This window comes from Dipodomys merriami, unplaced genomic scaffold, assembly GCF_024711535.1.
Source record: "Dipodomys merriami isolate MVZ:Mamm:240054 unplaced genomic scaffold, mDipMer1.0.p SCAF_1, whole genome shotgun sequence".
Taxonomy (NCBI): domain Eukaryota; kingdom Metazoa; phylum Chordata; class Mammalia; order Rodentia; family Heteromyidae; genus Dipodomys; species Dipodomys merriami.
In genome coordinates this window covers 108,006,385-108,028,499 of record NW_027202270.1, presented here as the reverse complement: position 1 = coordinate 108,028,499, position 22,115 = coordinate 108,006,385, and positions in this window count along the sequence as shown.

The window sequence follows — 22,115 nt, the reverse complement described above, 5'->3', positions numbered from 1 at the left end:
TCTTGTTTGTGATCATTTGGGTAAATGCCCAAAAGTGGGATTGTTGGGTCTTAGGGGAGCTCTATGTGGAGTCTTTTGAGGAACCTCCATACCGCTTTCCAAAGTAGTTGAACAAGTTTACACTCGCACCAAGAATGCAGTAAGGTTCCCTTCTGTCCACATCCCCTACAGCATCTGTTATTAGAGTTCTTGATTATAGCCCTTCTAACTGGGGTGAGGTGGTATCTCAATGTTTTGATTTGCATTTCTTTTTTTTTAAATATTATTTTATTTTATTTGAGAACATACTGTACAGAGGGGCTACAATTACATGGGTAGGATAATGCATACATTTCTTACCAAGCATTGCAGCCTCCTCCTTTGTTTACCCTTCACCTCCCTTCCCAGCCTCCCCCCTCCCCCCACCCAATTATACCCCCCTCCCCCCCACCGACATTGTAAAGCTGGTTTTGACATGACATTTTGTACTTCTCATTGTTGCAACAGGTCCACCTGAATCCTTAAACGACTTGTTTGCCCCCATCTCCTCCACATGTTATACTGACATCAAATATAGTGAAAGCGGGGGTTACACTGTGGGGGAGGGACATACAAAGCAACAAAGAAATAATCTTATAAATGCGTTAGAAACATATGCATGAAAGAAACGAAAACATTAAAATACATATTTAAGGGTTCATTTTCCTAACATCACATTATCTGACCTTTTCTGCTTGACTCATACCTATACTAGATATTGCAAATAAGGGAAACCATGGGTCCTATGCTTCTTTGGGCCTGGCTTACTTCACTTAATATAATTTCTTCCAAGCCTTTCCATTTCCTAACAAATGGGGAAATGTCATTCTTTCTGATGGAGGCATAGAATTCCATTGTGTATATATACCACATTTTCTTGATCCATTCATCTACTGAGGGGCATCTGGGTTGGTTCCATATCTTAGCTATGGTAAATAATGCTGCAATAAACATAGTTGTGCTGGTAGCTTTAGTGTGGTCTTGTTTGTAAACATTTGGGTAAATGCCCAAAAGTGGGATTGCTGGATCATAGGGGAGATCTATGTGACGTCTTTTGAGGAACCTCCATACTGCTTTCCAAAGTGGTTGAACAAGTTTACATTCCCACAACAAATCCTCAAAGAAACAACTGCCCAATAAATAAGTGGGCGAAAGACTTAAAGAGAAGCTTCTCTGAAGAGGAAAGAAGGATGGCCAATAGACACATGAAGAAATGCTCAAACTCCCTAGCCATAAAAGAAATGCAGTTCTAACTGGAGTGAGGTGATATCTCAATGTTGTTTTGATTTGCATTTCTTTTATGGCTAGGGATGTTGAACATTTCTTCATGTGTCTATTGGCCATCCTTCTTTCTTCTTCAGAGAAGCTTCTCTTTAAGTGTTTGGCCCACTTATTTATTGGGCAGTTGTTTCTTCGAGAATTTGTGTTGGGGGATTTAATTTTTTGAGTTCCAAGTATGTTTTAGATATGAGACCCTTGTCTGTTGTATGGCTAGTGACGATCTTCTCCCAATCCGTGGGCTTTCTCTTGATCTTGCTAGCTATGTCTTATGCCATGCAGAAGCGCTGCAATTTGGAGTGTGACTCTCTAGGAATTCTTTCCTTCTTAGAGTCTGGGAACCGTTACTTTAGGAGTTGGAGCTCACCTGAAATTAATACTAACTACTGATTAAAAACAAGGTAGATATTCTGATTTTGCATACATTTTCGTTAGTATGAGGTAGCTTTTTTAAAAAAAATTAGGCTTATTTGAAAGAAAATACTGCAATCCGTCAATCATGTAACTACATATTTACATGAGTAGACACAATCTAAAAGCATTTTATCACACCCATATATTTTTAGGTATACTTATTTTCTTTATCTTTTTTCTTTCTTCATCCTTTGTTTCTCTTGTAGTTAGGCCATTAATTTTAAGTTACCTGTTGATTTTTATGTGCAAAGTATGTGCACGTTCTCTAGTACAATACATTGTGACAAATATATACACATAAATATCAGCATAAAATGAAGCTATGAAATTTTCAGGTAATTATATTGATTTATTATTTTTTGCTTTTGTGAACTAATTTCGCAGAACTCACTGAATCAAATGTGTCTGGAACTGTTTAGCAAAAGTGAAAACATTTTCATATTAGAATTCATACATGAGATAGTAGTCTTCATCTGTCAAATGTACTCCCCAAAATGATTTAGTCACTATGATAGCAAAAGAAAATAAGAAGTATTTGATTTGATAAGAAGTATTTGCTGTTGGCATCATAGAGCCAGAATATTACCAACTGGTATTCATTATTATATATTCATTACTGGGTGCTGTCAGTGAGTATAGGCCTGAGAAGAGATGTGCTCACTTCATTTCAGCTACCAAACAAGCTTAACCTGTCACCCCACTGCCTACTACATTCTAAAATTGTTTCCTTAGCCAGGTTCTGGTGGCTCATGCCTCTAATCCCAGTTATTCAGGAGGTGAGGAACTATGATCCAAGGATTATCGTTCAAAACCAACTCAGGTATGAAAGTCCAAGAGACTCATTTCAAAATAATTACTAGAAAACCAGAAGTGGTGCTGTGGCTCAAAATGATAGAACACCAGTCTTGAGCAAAAAGAGCTCAAAGACAATGGGCAGGCCCTGAATTTTTTTTAAAGTTTCCTCATAGAGTTCTCTTATTAAACATCCAACCAGTTTGATTAATATTATTCCTTATCAAATACTTTCAAGAAATATTGATGGTGTTCCTGTGGCAGGGTGCAGGATGGGTTTAAATACTCCCAAGTGGATCTATGTTTTGACTTGATGTTAAAAATAATCATTGTATTGGAAGACACGACAACAAGGTCCTTTATCCTATGACCAACTTGGTGTCAGAATAAGAAAAAAAAGTGATCATTACTGAAGTAGGAGAGGAGGAAATATAAAAGAAATCTGGATAAAGTAAACCAAAATACAGTTAGGTAGGAACAGTAAGTTCTTGTGTTCTATAACATGATAGTATAGTGAACATTTGCAACAGTTAATGATGTATGATATAAAGAACCAGAAAAGAGAAGTCTCAATACAAAGAAATGAGAAGTGATTGAGGAGATATTATTTGCCTTTATTTTATATTACATATTTTAATAGATGTATCAAATTATCTACTGTATCCCATAAATATGAACAGTATGTATACATTGAAAATAAAATGAATTAATTTAAGTTTTAGAACATTTAGTAGGCAAATTTTATGTAAAATGAAAAATACTTATCACTCTCTTGTGATATATTCCTAATTATAATATGATATATGTGGTGAGAATTTTTGTTTTTGGTTTCTCATACAATATATGTTGGTTTCATTTTAAAAATATTGAAATAAATTTCCTAGACCATTAACTTCTGTCTCTAGGAGCTCTTCTACGTATGTCTGAGACAAACAGAAAAGATCAGGTAAGATGCTGTTAGGTGAAATGGACCCCAAGATAAGGACACAGGTGCTTTTTCTTACTTGCTATTGTTTCTAACGTATTTATAAGGTGAGTTTTTTGTTGCTTTGTATGCCCCTCCCCAACAGTATAACCCCTGTTTTCACTGTATTTGATGTTGGTATAATTTGGGGAGGGGAAGAAAAAAAACAAATTGTTTAAATAGGGATACAGGTGGACCCATTGCAACAATGAGATGTACAAGATGCTATGTTGAAAAATGAACTTTACAACTTTGGGGAGGGAGAGTGTAATCATGGAGATGGGAGGGCAGGGATGGTAGGGAAAAAACAAAGGAGGAGGCAACAATGCTTGATAAGACATGTACTCATTACCTTGCTCATGTAATTGTAACCCCTCTGTATGGTATTTTCACAATAAAAAACTTATTAAAATATTGAAAATATAGGACACAGGGCTGATAAAAATTTCAAGAATGAGAAGTTTTAAGTGGTATAATATGTATAAAGTAAGATAGTTTCAGAAATAAATTTCTACATATGAAGATTACAATTTTTCAGAGGCAGAAAAGAATCCATTAACATGTATTGTCCTGAGTTTATAGTTTAGGTTTTTAGTGTAATTACTTGTTTATATTTTTAAGGATCCAATCTGATAGATTGTTTAGGAATTTTAGCAATTCTTGTAAACTGAAAATACAGATTAAATATTTGCATATTGAGTCAAACTAATTTTAGATAGAAAGTGCTAAATATAGTACTATTATTACATGATCAAAATTAAGAAGCTTCTGAAAAAGTTTGTGAGTGGAAACACATAACTTTAGTGCATGCAAACAGATAAATGCCATTTTCCCAGGAATGTTTAAAAAATTTATATATCTATAACACTCATTTTTACAGATTGAATATTAAGCATGCTTGTCACTAAGGTATCATTTTCTGTGTTATGTAAGAATTTGTACAGATTTTCTTTTCCAAAGATCATAAAGAAATGGTAGATGCTTTGGGAAGGAATGTATGATATAATTTTTTACTATGCTTTCACAAAGAAAATAGAATAAACTAAAGTGATATAGATATTGCTAATATTATATAAAAAAGAATGCCAGTTTATATTCTTCAATCTGTAAGCTGGGGGAGCTATTGCATTGCAGAAAATACTGGCCTGCTCTGTGCCTCAGAGCACTTTCATCTGATTAAATTATCTAAGGAAGAAATGGTGACCCCAGTCAGAGTAAATGACATTGTAACTGGAGTTATTGCCCACTGAAAAGTGTCTTCCAAAGGGATTCAATTACCCCAACTCTTAAAATCTTAGTTTACTAGTAACATATTTTAAATGGGCACCAATTATTTCTATCATATCAAAACATATTAATATTCTATTTTAGAACTGTTACTAAGCTTTACTTAAGGGACGTTGTGTATCTGAATAGCATGAAAATATATTTCTTTAAAATAAGTGCGCTGTTATTGTTTAGTTATGCTTTCCCTTAAGCCCTGATGGATCTGACAAATCTCTTAATCCCTGTTAAGGGTAAGTGAGAAGAAGCAAGCATTACAAACTTAACCTTGAGCAAATCCAAGTCAGGAAAACATGAGTAGAATGTCTTAGAAGTTTAATTCTACAAATATGTATTTTGAGAGGAGAAAAAAATTAATTTCATATAAATTATAACATAAAGACCTTTGAAATTTGCTTGAAATCTAGCCAAATATATCTTATACCTATTTGGTAGAGTTTTTGTGTTTCAGAAATAACTTTAGCAATTAGCTTATGTAGCATATATGGGAAAGCCGGTAGAAAAGAAAAAAAATCCCTTTTCATTGTGCAATGATTATGTCCTATCTTGATATTAGTAGAAACTTCTAAAGGTGGAAAAAATGAATATTACTGTATCTACTCTCTCTATGTAAGAAAATATAGAACTTATTAAGAAGTTATTATTTCATGAACTTTAGTTTGTTACTAGCAATCACAATGCTTACTGGGTGTTCTTTCCATTGTAGTTACTCAAAAACTTAAGAAAAAATGAGTTAGCCCATTGCAACAATGAAATGTACAAGTCATTATGTCGAAAAGGAACTTTACAACTTTGGTGGTGGGGGGGAAGCAGGGAGGATTGGGTTGGGGGGCCGGGGGAGGATGGGAAGGGATGGGAAGAGGAAACAAAGGAGGAGGCTACGATGCTTGATAAGAAATGTATTCATTATCTTGCCCATGTAATTGTAACCCCTCTGTACAGTATTTTCACAATAAAAAATAATGAATGAACAATACAAAAAATAAAATACACTCAAAAAAAAGAAAAAATGAGTTAGATGTGCTTTGTAACTTTAGATTTTATACTATGGAATTCAGTCACTTATATGTATGAAATGTGTTAGAGTTCTTAGTTTTGGGCTCTCATTCTCATGGAATTCAGCCACTTATATTATGAAATGTGTTAGAGTTGTTAGTTTTGGTCTCTCATTCTCAATGAGTGTCTGATTTTGTCTTTTTCTATATATAATTTGTCAATATTTTTACTGCTTTAAGTACATTCCTAATACACTGGGAAAAATATCTGGTGATAGATACTTACATGATACATTAATGTTTTTCCTAAAAGAATGATTACTAGAGTCTGAAATGACAGGGAATTTGTATAGGATGCAAACTATGTATGTTTATGTTATGCACACGTGTATATGTATATATGTGGCAAAGCTGAATGCATATGAGCATATGTGTGTTTTCCCTTTTCTTGAGGTAAAACTGACAAAATTATACCTATTAAAATCGTACAACATAATTGATATCTGCACATATATTGTGAAATGATCAGAACAATTATGTCAACCAACTCATCCATCACCTTCAGATAGACACCTCCAGTTAAATCTATACAGTTCTAATTGAACAGGGACATGTACTTTATCATTGTTAACAATGACTTTGTACTTTTTTACAGTTACATAAAGAAAACTACTAAAAGTTACTTTAGCAATTTATTATCTGAATAGGCTCCATTAAACATATATGCTGATTTTAGGAACCTATGTAAACAGATAACTTATACACTTATACTTAATGATACTATTATGTCATACAAGGTATATATGTTTGTATATATATACATACACATATACATACATATATATTTTTAGTCTAAAGAGTAACATAAGTTTATTAATTATACATTGAATTAGCCTTGTAATAATTTCTCCAGCTGATCATATCCACTAATAAAATGTCATATGCTTCTAAATTTTTCATTGTGACCCTCTTTACCAATATTCATTATTTATAACATTATTTGGTGATGTAATTCATATAAACACTGAAATGTAATCAAACAAAAGTGAGCCTAAATTAAGGGATATCAAGATTTCACCAATTATTCTGCCAACTTGATATGAAGCTCAGTAAAGTGAGACTCATAGAAGCAACTATTTGTAAAATATCATTCAATAAAAAGTCATTTCTCACAAAGAAAATTTAATATAAAATAACCACTAGAAACTAGGTATTTCTAAAGGCCTACTTTGTTCTTTTGCATTAAAAATCAACTATGGCTTACTTCACTTAATATGATTTTTTTCCAAATCTTTCCATTTCCTAACAAATGCAGCGGTGTTATTTTTTCTGATGGAAGCGTAGAATTCCATTATGTATATATATATGTATGTATATGTATATATACATATATATCATTTAAATTCAGTAGATGAGTGGATCATGTGTTATATATACATACATATATGTATGTATATATAATATACATATATATACCACATGATCCACTCATGTATATGCATACATATACATATATATGTGCGTATATATGTGTGTGTGTGTGTGTGTGTGTGTGTGTGTATATATATATATATATATATATATATATATATCACATGATCCACTCATCTACTGAATGGCATATGGGATGGTTCCATATCTTAGCTAGGGTAAATAATGCTGCGATAAACATTGTTTGTGATCATTGGGGTAAAGCCCAGAAGTGGGATTGCTGGGTCATAGGAAGCTTTATGTGTAGTGTTTTGAGGAACTTCCATACTGCTTTCCAGAATGGTTGAGCAAATTTACACTCCCACCAACAGTGCAGTAGGGTTCCCTTTTGGCTGAACCCTAGAGTTTCTCCTATTCCTTCCTGTAATGTTTTCAGGGTGTCTGCATTTACCTGCATTTACCACTTGGAGTTGATTCTGGTGCAGAGTGATATATAAGGATCTAGCTTTAGTTTGCTACAGGTGTTTAATCAATTTTGCCAGCAACATTTACTAAAGAGGTTGTCTTTCTTCCATTTTATTTTCTTTGATCCCCTTATCAAAGATTAGGTGGCTATACGTCTGCTGATTCATTTCTGAGTCTTCAGTTCTATTCCATTGGTCCTCTGGTCTGTTCTTATGCAAGTATCAAGCTTTTTGGATTACTATTACTTTGTAGTAGAGTCTGACGTTTCATTGATATTCCTCCAGCACTGTTGTTTCTGCTAAGTATTGTTTTTGCTATTCTGGGTCTTTTATTGTTCTACATGAATTTTTGGATTGCCTCTTCTATTTCATTGAAGAATGAGGTTGAGATATTAATGGGAATTGCATTGAATTTGTAGATAGCCCTTGGGAGTATTATCATTTTCACAATATTAAACCTCCCAATTCAGGAGCATGGGAGGTTTTTCCACTTCCTTAGTTCTGCTTTAATTTCCTTTTTCAGGTTTTTAAAATTCTCATCGTAGAGGTCCTTCACTTAAGTTAATTCCTAGGTATTTTATTTTTTGTAGGGCTATTACAAAAGGAGTTGCTTTCCTGATTTCAGCCATGCTCTTCTCATTATTGGCACACAGAAACGCCAATAATAATATAACTTTGCCAAAGTCCTGGATCAGCTGGAATAACTTGGTAGTGGAGTCCATTGGGTTCTTTAAATACAAGATCATGTCATATGCAATGAGGGATAATTTTACTTCACCTTTCCCTACTCAGATCCCCTTTCTGTTTGTATCTTGTCTTGTGGCTGTAGCTAGGTATTCTAATAATAGATTGAAGAGAAGTGGAGACAGCAGACATCCTTGTCTTGTTCCTGAGTTTAGAGGAATCGGCTTTAGCTTTTTGCCATTAAGTATAAAGCTGGTTTTTGGTTTCTCATACTCAGCCTTCATTATATTGAGGAACGTTCCCTGGATTCCTAGTTTCTCCAGAGCTTGCATCATAGAGGGGTGATGCATCTTGTCAAATGCTTTTTCTGCATCTATTGACATAATCATGTGGTTCTTATCCTTGCTCTTGTTAATGTGATGAATTACATTAATTGATTTGCGTATGTTGAAGCAGATTTGTATCCCTAAATGAATTCTGTTTAATCATGGTGTATGATTTTTTTTAGTGACTTGTTGAAGTCAATTGGTCAGAATTTTGTTGAGAAGTTTTGCATCGATGTTCAAAGAAATGGGTCTATAGTTCTCCTTCTTTGATTGGTCCCTGTCTGGTTGTGGGATGAGGGTTATGATTGCTTTAGAGAGTTTGGTAGTGGACTTTCACTTTCAATTAAGTTGAAAAAGTTAAAAAAGGGTTACACTATTAAAGACACATTGCATTTATTTACTGCTTTGTTAAATGGCAGTTCCTTTGTACAACTTGTTAAAGAAATTAATAAAAATAATTTAGATTTGGATAACCAACATCTATATTTTTTAGAAAAATATTTTCAATAATACATCTGACAAAATGTACTTCCAGATCTCATCATAATGATTTTATTATAGTGAAGGGGGTTTAAACATTACAGGAATCCTGATACCCAGTTTTCAAATAATCCAGATGATAACACCACCTTTACTATTATTTGTAATACTTCATATGTGCTTACCTTATTGCATTAGGAAACATTAGGTATATTTAATCTTAAATAATTCTTCTGTTGATAAAATTATCTGATTGAAAATATCCCAGTGCTTAAACGTGTAGGCCCTGCTATCAGTTACTTCAGTTCAAACCCTAAGTTCATAGAATCTTCTGCTATATAAATAATAATAATGCCTACTTAATAGGCTGTTACATAAATAGGCTATTCATTATATATATTCTATATTATAATATATTAATGGGATATGGTGCTTGGCTCAAGCAGTAGACCACTTGCCTTGAGCTGAAGAGTGCAGGGATAGCACCCAAGCCCAGAGTTCAAGCCCATGATCAACAAAAAAATCATATTAATTATGTTTATTATTTATACAATAATACATATTATTTTATATTTTAAATTTAATTTTATTGTCAAGGTGATATACAGAGGGGTTACAGTTATATAAGTAGGGTAAAGAGTACATTTCTTGTCAAAATTGTTACCTCTTCCCTCATTTTTCTTCTCCCCCTGACTCCCCCTCAAGTTGTATAGTTCCTTTCCAACATATTGTCTTGTGAGTACCACTGTTACATTGGTTTGCCCTTTGTCCTTTGTCTCCTCATTTTGTTGTTCTCCTTCCATTCCCTTCCCTAATTCAGATAAATGTATATACAATACATAGGATACCAAAATCAAATACAGTGACAACAGGGGATAAACCAGAGGAAAAAGAAAAAAAACACAAAATAAAAAAATCAACAACAGCAAAGAACAACAACAACAAAAATCCTCTTGTTTCCATGTCTTAGCATCAACTTATATGGTCATATGTACATAGCTATTGAGCTATTCTGTTCATCTGCGAGGATTATCCTATCTGCTAGGATTATTATATTATAATAGACTTTATTATAATAGACTGTTTATTATATAATTCAACACAAGTAGCTTAGAATAGTGCTTGGTGTATATGGAATTACCATTAACTATTGTTTTCTGTAAGGAAAAGGCACATAACAAGTCATTGGGACTCTGATATTTCAAGAACAAATACTGAAACTAGTAATTATTGAGTCTATGGATATATCTATGTCATATTTTGAGATCATTAAAGTTCATTATGTAAATTCATTTACTCAAAGTGGTTTTTTGTCTAGTGAGAGCTCCATTTTATCAGTGAGGAAATTGATAATTAATGGTTAAGTCCATATTATGGCTTTCTGGAGATAACATAGTTTTTCTCAGAGGCAGAATTGAAAAGAGGACATATCATTTTGGGAATCAGAACATTAGATCCAACTTCTTTAATGTTGAAAAATATCAGCAAAATATTCATCACATGCAATATTAATTCCTTAACATGAAAAGTCTAAAATGAGACTTCAGAGAGTAAGATAAGAAAATTCTTGTCTTTCAAAAGGAAGATGTAAATTAAAGTTTTTCCCCAAAGCCATTAAATCTACCTTGGAAATAGATAGAAAAAAATTGAAGTGAAGAGCAATTAGCCCAAAGCCACAAGAAAAAAAAAAAAGCACTTTCATTTGTTTGTTTTCAAAGCAATCAAATCTGATTCTGAAAAAGCTTTTCCATTTTCTCCTTCTTAGTGGAAACAAACATCACACAAATCCCTGTGTGAAGGGAATGCTGAGAGAATAACTTTCCAATAAATTTTCATGTGCCCACAGACCAAAAACATTTTAATGGGACATTGAATTACACCAACTGGGCTTATTAATACACTGTGTAAGACTTTGTAGTTAAAGGACATTTTAAACTGCTTAAAACTCATGCACACAGAAAGGGTAAGTACTATTACGTATGTTACAATTTGCTATCTAAATCATAGAGGTATGCAAATAAGTATGACTAGCTTTAACTTTCACTTCATGTGTATGAAATAAAAATTTAAAACTATAATATATTAACAAATGCTACATATCATATATCTTCAATGATATATATACCACTTCACATATGTATAACTATATTATATTCTATGAAGAAAATGTATTTAAAATCACTTACTTTATATTTTAATATTATGCCAACTTAAAATAAATATTTTTGTATTTAAAATAAATATTTTTGTAAATACATGTGAAAGTAAAAACAAAACATATACAGCCTTGCACCCATTGCTCACACCTGTAATATTAACTACTCAGGAAGCTGAGACAAGAGAATGGAGGTTGGAAGCCAGCCTGGTCTAGAAAGTAGTGAGATTTTTTTAAAATTTAATTTTATTGTAAAGATGCTGTATAGAAGGGTTGCAGTTACATGAGTAAGGCAATGAGTACATTACTTGTCGATCATTGTTACCCCTTCCCTTGGTGTTGTCCCACTATCCCTTCCCTCCCCCACCTCCCTCCACTCTTCCCTTCCCCCTCCATTATCCTGCCCCAAGTTGTAAAGTTCGTTTCCAATATAGCATCCTGTGAGTACCCTTGATGCAATGGGTCATCCTGTGCCCTTGTTTCAGCGTTTTGTTATTCCTCTTCCCCTCCACAGATTAGACAAATGTATATAAAAGATGCAGGGTACCAAAATCAAGTACAGTGACGACAGGGGAAAAGACCATACAAAGGAAACAACAACAACAACAAAAATCACATGGTACATTTAAAACAATAACAATGGATCCTTATCTTCAGTTAACTACCTACCACAAAGCTGGAAGTGGCACTGTGGCTCATGTGGTAGAGTACTGGCCATGAGCAAACAATCCCTCAGGGGCAGCACTCTTGAGTTTAAGCCCCAGGACAGGCACTGTAAAAAATAGTGCAAAGAGAACAGGTGGGGGGTAAGCCCCGCAGGAGTATATCTCATCTTTGGTGCAGCTGTGTAAATGCTTTCTATCTACTCAGTAAGGGACAGCCGTTGCCAATATCACTATGCCCTCTATTAGTGCATTGTATATGCTCCAAGCTAGTTTTTCTATAGCTAATATTTATTTGTTTGAGAAAAGAAGGGTATAGATGGTGATAGAAACATTTACTGAGACTAGTTCCGGGAAGATGGCGGTAAAAGCCAGGCCCAAAGAAGCAAAGGTCCCATGGTTTCCCTTATTTGCAATATCTAGTATAGGTATGAGTCAAGCAGAAAAGGTCAGATAATGTGATGTTAGGAAAATGAACCCTTAAATATGTATTTTAATGTTTTCGTTTCTTTCATGCATGTGTTTCTAATGCATTTATAAGATTATTTCTTTGTTGCTTTGTATGTCCCTCCCCCACAGTGTAACCCCCGCTTTCACTATATTTGATGTCAGTATAACATGTGGAGGAGATGGGGACAAACAAGTCGTTTAAGGATTCAGGTGGACCTGTTGCAACAATGAGAAGTACAATAATGTCATGTCAAAACCAGCTTTACAATGTCGGTGTGGGGGGGGAGGGGGGTATAATTGGGTGGGGGGAGGGGGAAGGCTGGGAAGGGAGGTGAAGGGTAAACAAAGGAGGAGGCTGCAATGCTTGGTAAGAAATGTATGCATTATCCTGCCCATGTAATTGTAGCCCCTCTGTACAGTATGTTCTCAAATAAAATAAAATAAAATAAAATAAAGAAACATTTACTGATAAAATAAATAAACATATAAATAAATAAATAAGCATTTTCATCCCTATTACTTGGGAGTTGTTTTGCTTAGAGATTTTAATGCCTACGGAAATTGCTACAATCAATCATATATATATATATATATAGTTATGTATAACTATATATAAAGCTATGCAACTGTATATATCTGTTTATATAACTATATATAACTATATAACTATATAGAACCTACCTAAATAGAACCAGAACCAGCCCTCCCTTCCACCCAAAAAAGAGTATAACTGTTTTTGGTCTCTACTTTCAAGGGACAATAACCTGTATTAGGCAATTGAGGCATGAAGACTATAAATAGATTTAGTGCATCCACAGAAGTTTCTTATTCATGTCTCCATCAGTGGTATATATTAATGAAAGAAAATAAACAGATATCTATAAATATCCCTTATTCTGTTGCAAAGCACTGAAACTAACTATATTATTTAATTTCTATCTTTTTATGATTTTAACTAGTTTTATATTTTGCTATTTCTCCAATATTTTATCCCTGGAGATTTTCTTTATAATCCATATAATAATATGTCTAATGCTACTTAAAATAAAACACTTTTTAGTACACTATTTAAAATTTTTATTATTATAAAGTGTTGTAGAGAGTTGTTACAGTTACATGAGTAAGGTAATGAGTACATTTCTTGTCGAGCATTGTGACCCCCTCCTTTGTTGTTCACCCCTATCCTTTCCCTTCCCTCCTCCTCCCCCACCCCTGAAGTTGTAAAGTTTATTTCCAATATAGTATCTCGTTGCAATGGGTCATCCTGTGTCCTCGTTTCAGCGTTTTGTTATTCCCCTTCCCCCTCCTCAAATTAGACAAACATATATACACTATGCAGAGTACCGAAATCAAGTACAATGACAACAGGGGATCTACCACAGAAGGAAACAAAAAAAAATTCATATAGTACATTAAAAACAACAACAAAGAAAGACCTCTTGTGTTCCTATCTTGGGTTTCATTTCACTTAGCATCATCTTATATAATCATATGTAAATAGCTTTTGAGCTTTTTTGCTCAGCTGATAAAATTATCTTAGACATATCCTAATTATTGCAAATGAGAAAAAATATAAATTTTATGTATTTTAAGTGAACAGAGGCTTGCTTTGTTTAAAAATTCACAGCCTACACTTGAGTAAAGCAATAATTGTCTAAAAACTACATATCTACTGTAGAAAAAGTTGTTTGCTTATAGTAAAAATGATTAAGTTGTACTTTTCAAAAATATTGCCAAACTGCCTTGTTAAATGACAATGTTTTTGTACAAGTACTTAAAGATAATTAATAAAAAACAATTCAAATTTGAATCTGAATTGTATTGACTTACTATGTTTTTGTAGATTATTACATATCTCCACGTTAGTCTGTTTGGAAATTTTTATTTGCTGGTATTCAAAGTCAAGAATTTGCTATTTTATTATTATCAGTGGTCTCTGTGAGGCTTTTCAGATGTTAGATTTCAAATATAATGACGTGCTTTTCTTTTTCTTTTCAGCAAGGCAAGTGTGTAAATTAGAGTGCTGTAACCAGTAGAACTCTCTAGCTGGTGTGTGTGTGTGTGTGTGTGTGTGTGTGTGTGTGTGTGTGTGTGTGTGTATGTGTAAGTATGTGTGTACATGCATATGCATGCTTTGGAATTTCAAACCATTTAATCAAGTGGCCATTGTATATTATTGCCTCTTACATGTGGCTTTACTCTCTTCTGGATCTTGCTTTGTATTCACCGGTCATGTATGTACTGATGAATTAAAACTCCAACTTAGATGTCTGCAGAAAGAGGAGTGGCAGATATTGTTAGTCATTCAAGATAAAAGTCATTAGGGAATAGGAATTTTGAATTGCTGTTTATTTTCACCTTATGTTCTGAGATTGGAGAATTAGATATAGTAATGTCCAGGTAAGAAACTTAAAGTATTATTTTGAAACCTAAGAGTCTTTGAAACCTAAATAACTAATTTGTACCTGGTCAGGCCACTGGAGAAAGTAGGCGGGTGGGGTGAGGGGGGGGAATGTCAGGCCGTGGGGTAGGGGGTGAACAGGCTGCTGCACCATCTGAGTCAACCATTCTTCCATTCTTCTAGTGCACTGGCCTAAAACCTTTCAAGCAAGCTAAGTGCTACAAGTTCAGGCTCACCACAAGTTCTGCTTTTATCCCGCCTATAAAAGCTCGGCTATAAACAAACTCAGCAAGATCTCTCTGATCCTGACCAGGGAGTTCAGCTGGGAGCATACCCCAATAACCTTTCCTGTCAATCTTTCTATTCCTCTGAGTGGTCCTTTTCTTACCTAAAACCTTACATATCTCATTACAAAAATACAGATGGTATAGCACTTCTGATTGTTAGGGTTGAGGCTTGGGCATCTACTTTTAACAAATTCCACATGCGCTTGCTACTGAAATAAGAATGCTCAATCTAACTGGTGACGTCTTGGCCAAGTGGTGGATGATAGGGAATTGGGTTTAACTGGGACCACTTTCCAGGTGATGTGTGTGCCTGAATTCCTAGGGGCAGGGCAGGGACATGGACAATAGGACCTATCAGTCATGGGTCCTGAACTCTCAGTTCCCTGAGAAGCTGCCCCTTACCTAATGCTATTTAGGCTCTAGTCAGTTCAGGTGCAAGTAGCCATGCCACGTGTCTCCTGTCTGCTCTTAACTTTGTGTCCTCTCTCCCCGCTCTTCTCCGGTCAACATAGCATCCTACTTCAGCTCTCCATTGGAACTGATCTGGTTTATTGGTATTGTTTTTTTGCTCTTTCTTTCCCCTCCTGCTCTCATGGATCAGTTTTCTGACAGTGTTAAGTGTATTCACTGAGATTTAGGTCTTTGTAACAATTGTCCACATATGGTTGCTGGCTTTCTAATAAATACTCTTGATTGTACCTCTCAAAACATGGTTTCTCTGTTTTCTCCCATATAACACCACAGCTATCTGACTCCAAAGTTTCTAGTTCAAATGTTCACAAAAATGGCACATGTATTCAAGTTAGTAAAGTATATTTTTCATGTAATTCAAAACATAATTTGGGTATATATAGAAACTTTATTCATATACATATACACTATATGAAGTTCTATATATTTTAGTACACACATATATATGGATATATATGCCTATGCATACTAAGAGATGCACGTATAATCTTCCATATAAAGAAATTATAATTTCATTTTTGCAATCAGTCCTCAGCCTGTATGGCAAATGCGGCTACCTGTCTGTTTGGAAAATAATTCATAGACTGCCATAAAATCTCTTTTATGTTATGTACTTTCTTAGTCTCAGCTAAGAAGACAAGGATTTTCAACTGGAAAACTTTAGTTCATATTTCTTAAACACTAATTGCACAACTTAGCTCTAGATTACACAGTTATTCACCTGGAGTGAACCACATTAGGAAAAGAAAGAGGAGAATGAAATCTACAATGAATATGCTGTTTAGAAGAACAAAATGAGAAAAGACATTGCCTAAGGAACCTGCTCTAAATGTCAAGGGATTCCTGGAGCTGGGAGATAAACTAATAATTTGGAGGCAGTTACCATACACCACATATTAAAGCATAAAGGAATTATTCTCAGATTGAAGTGAGAAGAGAGTTGATATAATGACTTGCATTCTATAGGGACTTAAGCTGTAATTGAATTGAACAACCCTTATGTTTGTATTCACTTGTTATGCTTGCACATTCAAAGGATGCATGCACATTAGGAATTTATCACCTGGCACCTTCAAGCAGAGGTGGTAATCTCACACATGTAGAAAGGAAAATTCTACAGTTATTTGGATCTCAACTTCTCAAGCATTACCATTGTTTCTTCTTTAGGAAATTTATGCCTCCCATAGGACTTACGTTACTTTGAGAGATTTTATAATAATCACCAGCACATTGCTGTGTTTGAAAAACACGTAATGATGCTCATAGAGTTTAAAATGGTAATGCCCTTATCTTTTACTGGTTTGTGGCAATTAAGATTTCTGTAAAGCTCTTCATTTCATAGAAAATTTCTTGCATGGATCTGTAAATTGATACTATTTTTGTTTTCTTTTGATTGCTCAAGGACATAACCTCAGATACTCAAAACAAAGTGGCTTAACTGTGGAATCCTATCAGTCTTAAAGACCTAGGGAGGTATCTCAAAAGCTAAGTAAGTGTTTGAGCACAGATTTGAACTACGAAATTCTCTCATTTAAGAAGTATGTGGCCAGAGATTTTCTTGGGATTAAGCACAGGAGAGGAGATGATGATGTATTTTATCATCTGGAATATATACAGTAAGACAAATATAACTAGCACTATTAATGGTCATAGAAATTCTTATTAACATCTACTTGAGATTAACTTAGTCATGTTTATTTTTTCTAGATACTTTTTATTTTACTAGAAAGGGTTACACTGATAGAGCTAATTTCTGAACCAAGGATAAAGACATCGTATAATATTCACAATGTTAACCCAAGACTAAGACTTTCCTTAAATATGAACATTTAAATTATAAATATCTCTATATTTATGTCATTACAACAAAGCAACATACTAATGATAATAATATAAAAAGTATGGGAAAAGTTATCCATAATTTTGTTATTTTTATACAACCAGCTACCCTCTAGCTTTTACCCTTAGCTGCAATTAATTTAAAATGCTAAACCCATTTAAAAGTTTTCATCACAGACACCACATTCTATTATAATTATTAGTTACAAAGAAATATGGAAAGGTTCATGTTTAGCTAGTGTGTCACAGGGTTAGTTTTTATGGCAATGACAGTCAAAAGATTTTATTTCCATTCATGTTCAAAATACACAATGCCGTCATTAGAAAACTTTGCAAATGTGTCTAAGTACCCTGTAAATGTCTCATTTATTTTTTCTTTCTGAAATCGAGTCTGGATTCTGTAGAGCCACTGGCAGGCAGCTTTAATGAAAACCATCTCCCAACCAGCTGCAACTTCCACTTGAGTTTTAGTCCCAGCAGCTCTCCTGATTATCCCCTGCAGGAGCTGCCACAAGGCTGAACCTAAATCTCTCCAGTCATAGACAGGCATAAAGTTAGGCCACCAGTTAGCAAATTTCATCAGGGCAACACGATAACCTTTGTGTTTGAGTTAATCATTCTATATTCAGAATAGGCGTTCATGTTTGCATAATGTGCATTGTCTAATAACTTTCAGCCTAGGACTACTAGTTAGTTATTATGTAATTTTTTGTCTACTAATGATATGTGATTATAGAAGCACACAGAGTTAAAATAACAGCAGACATCATCACTGCCTAAGGTTTTCTTCTAATCTTTTGTGTTTAATCACAGGCACTTGCACACTTGGTTTCCTGTAGATTTTCTGTATAACCCCACAGGTGCAGGATCTGCAGAGTTCTTTCCAGTTCTTATGCGGCGAAGGCACAGCATGCAGGTGAGGTTTTATTTAGAATAAATTTTACATTCAAAAGGTCTTATTGAACTTTTGCTGGCTGAATTTCTCCCTCTCCTTTTCCCTTTCCATACCAGTCAAGGTCTTATTAAAATAGTGTTGTAAATTTGGGCTTTGGTTTATTCCTTCTGATTTTATTCACTATAAATTCATGGATTCTGGTGAGTTATTGTGAAGGGCAAATATTCTTTAATGCATGTGGAGCATTAATATGAACATGTACCCACATGTTGGGAAAATGTAGCCCACAAGATAGACCAAATCCTGAAACAATCTAATAAAATATGAACAAAGGCCTAGAGTTGTGATCTTGCAAAAGGATTACTTGAGGGAATATTTTGGGATGACCAAATTCAAACAATATTCGGGCTTGGAATGGGTAGGAAAGAGTTTGGAAGAGGCAGTATTTAGATCAAATGGACATCAAACTGAAAGGAAAATATAGTCAGAATACAACCAACCTAATGAACAAGTCAAACAAGCTGTTGGAGAAATGTATATAGTATCTCTGTCTGCCAGAAAATATTCCCAAACAAGTCTCAAATAATTAGGGTTCTAGAGAAAGCTCTAAGCCAAGTTCTTCCCAATCTTGCCTCCTACTTGCAAAATAGAAATATTTTGTGAAGATAGAGAGGAATGACTTGAAGTAGGACACAGAGTACCTGAAAATGACTCAGAGAAAACTCTAGACATTGGTTCTTCTGGGGATCTGGAAAAAATAAATGTAAAATAAGATTAGAATCTGGGATTGTTTTCAGTAGTATGGCTGTGTCAGTAACTGTTTTAATGGACATTAGTAAAAGAAAAGAAAATTAAGTAATTTGTGGTCATATAAAGTAAGAGGACTTAGAGTATCAATAAGTAAGTTATTTCTAATCTAGATACAGAAGTGGCAAAGGGGACTGTGAGGAAACACACACACACACACACACACACACACACACACACACACACACACACACCAAACACACACACACACACACACACACACACCCCAAACAAAAAAATACTGTCTTTTCTATCAAAGTGTGTTATTTAAAAGTTCCTGCTTTGGCCTGCTGGCTTAGTTTTTATTGCTAAAGTAAAGAGGAACTGCTTTGGGATAAGAAAGGATTTTTGAAATGGAATGTTTTTGTCTTAAACTGGTTTCTTTTCAAGACAGAATTAGGACCTGCCTCAGACTACCCAAGAAGTAGCAGAGGGTATGGGTATATTTTGAGATTACTTGTGTACTGTTAATCTTATTTCAAAATCACCTAATGTAAATACATTGCAATCTACTCATATTGGACAATGGAAAGCATCTTTTTTGTGAACTGGAGCTCAACCAATCTGAGGGTAGGAGTGGGGACTACTTCTTTAGGGATTAATAGGGGACCAGCCTGTTTGTCCTGTGTGTTTGCTTACACAATTTTGGCTGATCCTACACACTTCTGCACAGAAGTCAATTTGCCTTGCTGACCAACTCTTAATTTTTATATCTATTATGACTCCAGTAGTTCTTGAAGAGCATATTCATAACAGGGCTGAGTAAAGACAGAAAAGGAGGAACAAGAAGAATGGGAGCAAATGATGGGGAGGACAGGCTGGTGTTGTTTGTGTGTTCTCTTTGCAAAAGCAAGCTCAAGGCTAGTTTGACAGACTGTTGTGTCAAAAAGTACTCAATATTTGTATAGGAATAGTCTCTATGCAATCCTTGATGGAGACATTAATAAACTCAGGCAGATTTACTATCAGTATATAAATGTATCAATTCAGAGACTTGATATACTAATCTTATCAGAGAACATAATTATTATTAGACTCAAGTAAATCCATTAAAACTTATTTATGTTAAATAAGGTGACATGACTTTTGTGCTTTCAATGAGCATACAGGTTATGATATTAAGAATAGTTAGTAGAGGTACGACGGTTCACACATGTAATCTTACTTTATTTGGGAGTTGGCAATAAGGTGGATTATGTTTTAAGGCCATTTAGGGAAAGTTTGTACAGTTAAAACAATCTAGGTCCCACAACACTACATTTTTTCTATTTACTATTATTCAATTAAGAAATATACACCATAGACTGCTAATATAGTAGCTTTAAGTAATCTATACAGCCTCCAAAAGTGTTGTTATTCTAAAGTAGGAACGAATTCTTATAATAAGGGACAAAACAGCAATGAATATGAGATCAAAATCAACACTGCTTTAAGTTTGTAGATATTTCTAATAATCTGGTCTTCCTAACAACCCACTAAAGTACAACTGATACCACAATATCACAAGAAACACAATGTGGTGAAACAAAATTTGAAGCTTGGAGATGCCAGAATATTTTGCAAAAATTATTTCTACCTGTTTCTATGCTATCATGACCTAGATATTTATATTGTTAAGTGATTGTGTATTCAAATTTATCTTCTCACAATGCTTCAAAAACGCAGGTCATCTGAAGTTATGAGTGGCATTAGGAGATAAATAAGACGTTAATGGGAAAAACAGAACTCAGGGATCTGCTGTAACAATTTCTTCTACAGTCTGAGATGCAAGGAAGATCTCTGAGGCTGAAATTCCAGACATCTGTTGTACAGGTAGGTGTGTATGCTTTCATCTACATGTGGTTTATGATCTTTCCTGCCTCAGCTCCAAGTGTTTTGCTCAGGTAACTTTTACAAGTATAGATGTAAGAGAAAAATAATATAATGAGTTTTAACATTATTCCTCAATGGGTCAAAAATTACACAGTCTATGAAAGTTACAATGACTTTGTTTCTCTGTCTCAGAAGTTACCTGGGTACCTTTCAGACTAACCTATCCTTGTCTGAGAAAAACACCTCTAGTTTACACCAGGGCCTTTTCAGAATTGTTACCTACATTTACAGGTGAATTTATAATGACTCATATTACATATTCTGAAGTAGATCATGCTGTAGATTACCAGTCAGGTCATTGCTTTCCATTAAAAGTTATGTAATAATTCAAAATTACTCACAGTTCCTGTTAGAAAATGTCAATGTGTAGTCTTAAAATAGCATCTACTTAGAGTCTCTGTCATCTAGGAATTTCTTTTCATGTGTGTTTCTTTTCAAAGTTGTGTGAATACTTGAACTCTAACAACTTTCATCTGCTCTACAGCACATGTTAAAAGAATAACTGTTATATTGCTTCTCATCAGATTGTTCCTCTGTAGTGAAGTGGATTTTATCACTATGTTCTCTGTTGGGTTAGAGAAAGAAAAACAATAGAATAATATAAATGTCAAATTTTAGTTTTAACAAAATACATGACTGGAAAAGCATGGGCCCAAAATTATTAATTAGTATTATGTTCATCCAACTCTATTTTTAACCTAAATAACTCTAAATTGCATTAGTTCCACATAAATGTAGGTAGAGAAAAACTGATATAGATAAATGTCCAAGTGGAAAAAGTTATGATTTAAGACTTTTTTGCTGAGTGGTAATAAATGCCAGTCTGATTTTAAATGTATCTAAAGCTAACATAAAAATCTCAAGTGACTCAAATTTTGATTTTTTTTATTATAAATCTTAAAAATCTCAAGTGACTCACATTTTGATTTTTTTAACTGTATTTTTTTTTTGTCTTTTCTTTTTTGGTACTGGGGATCGAACCCAGGACATTGCACTTGCTAGGCAAGCGCTTTGCCACTGAGCTACATCCCAGCCCATACATTTTAATTTTTTTATTAAGTGTTAGTAAAGAGTTCAGAGCACATGGGCAGCAAAGATGGTGCTGAGAGGGAGTAGAGTGGGCTGAGCCCAATTTGCCTTACCTTC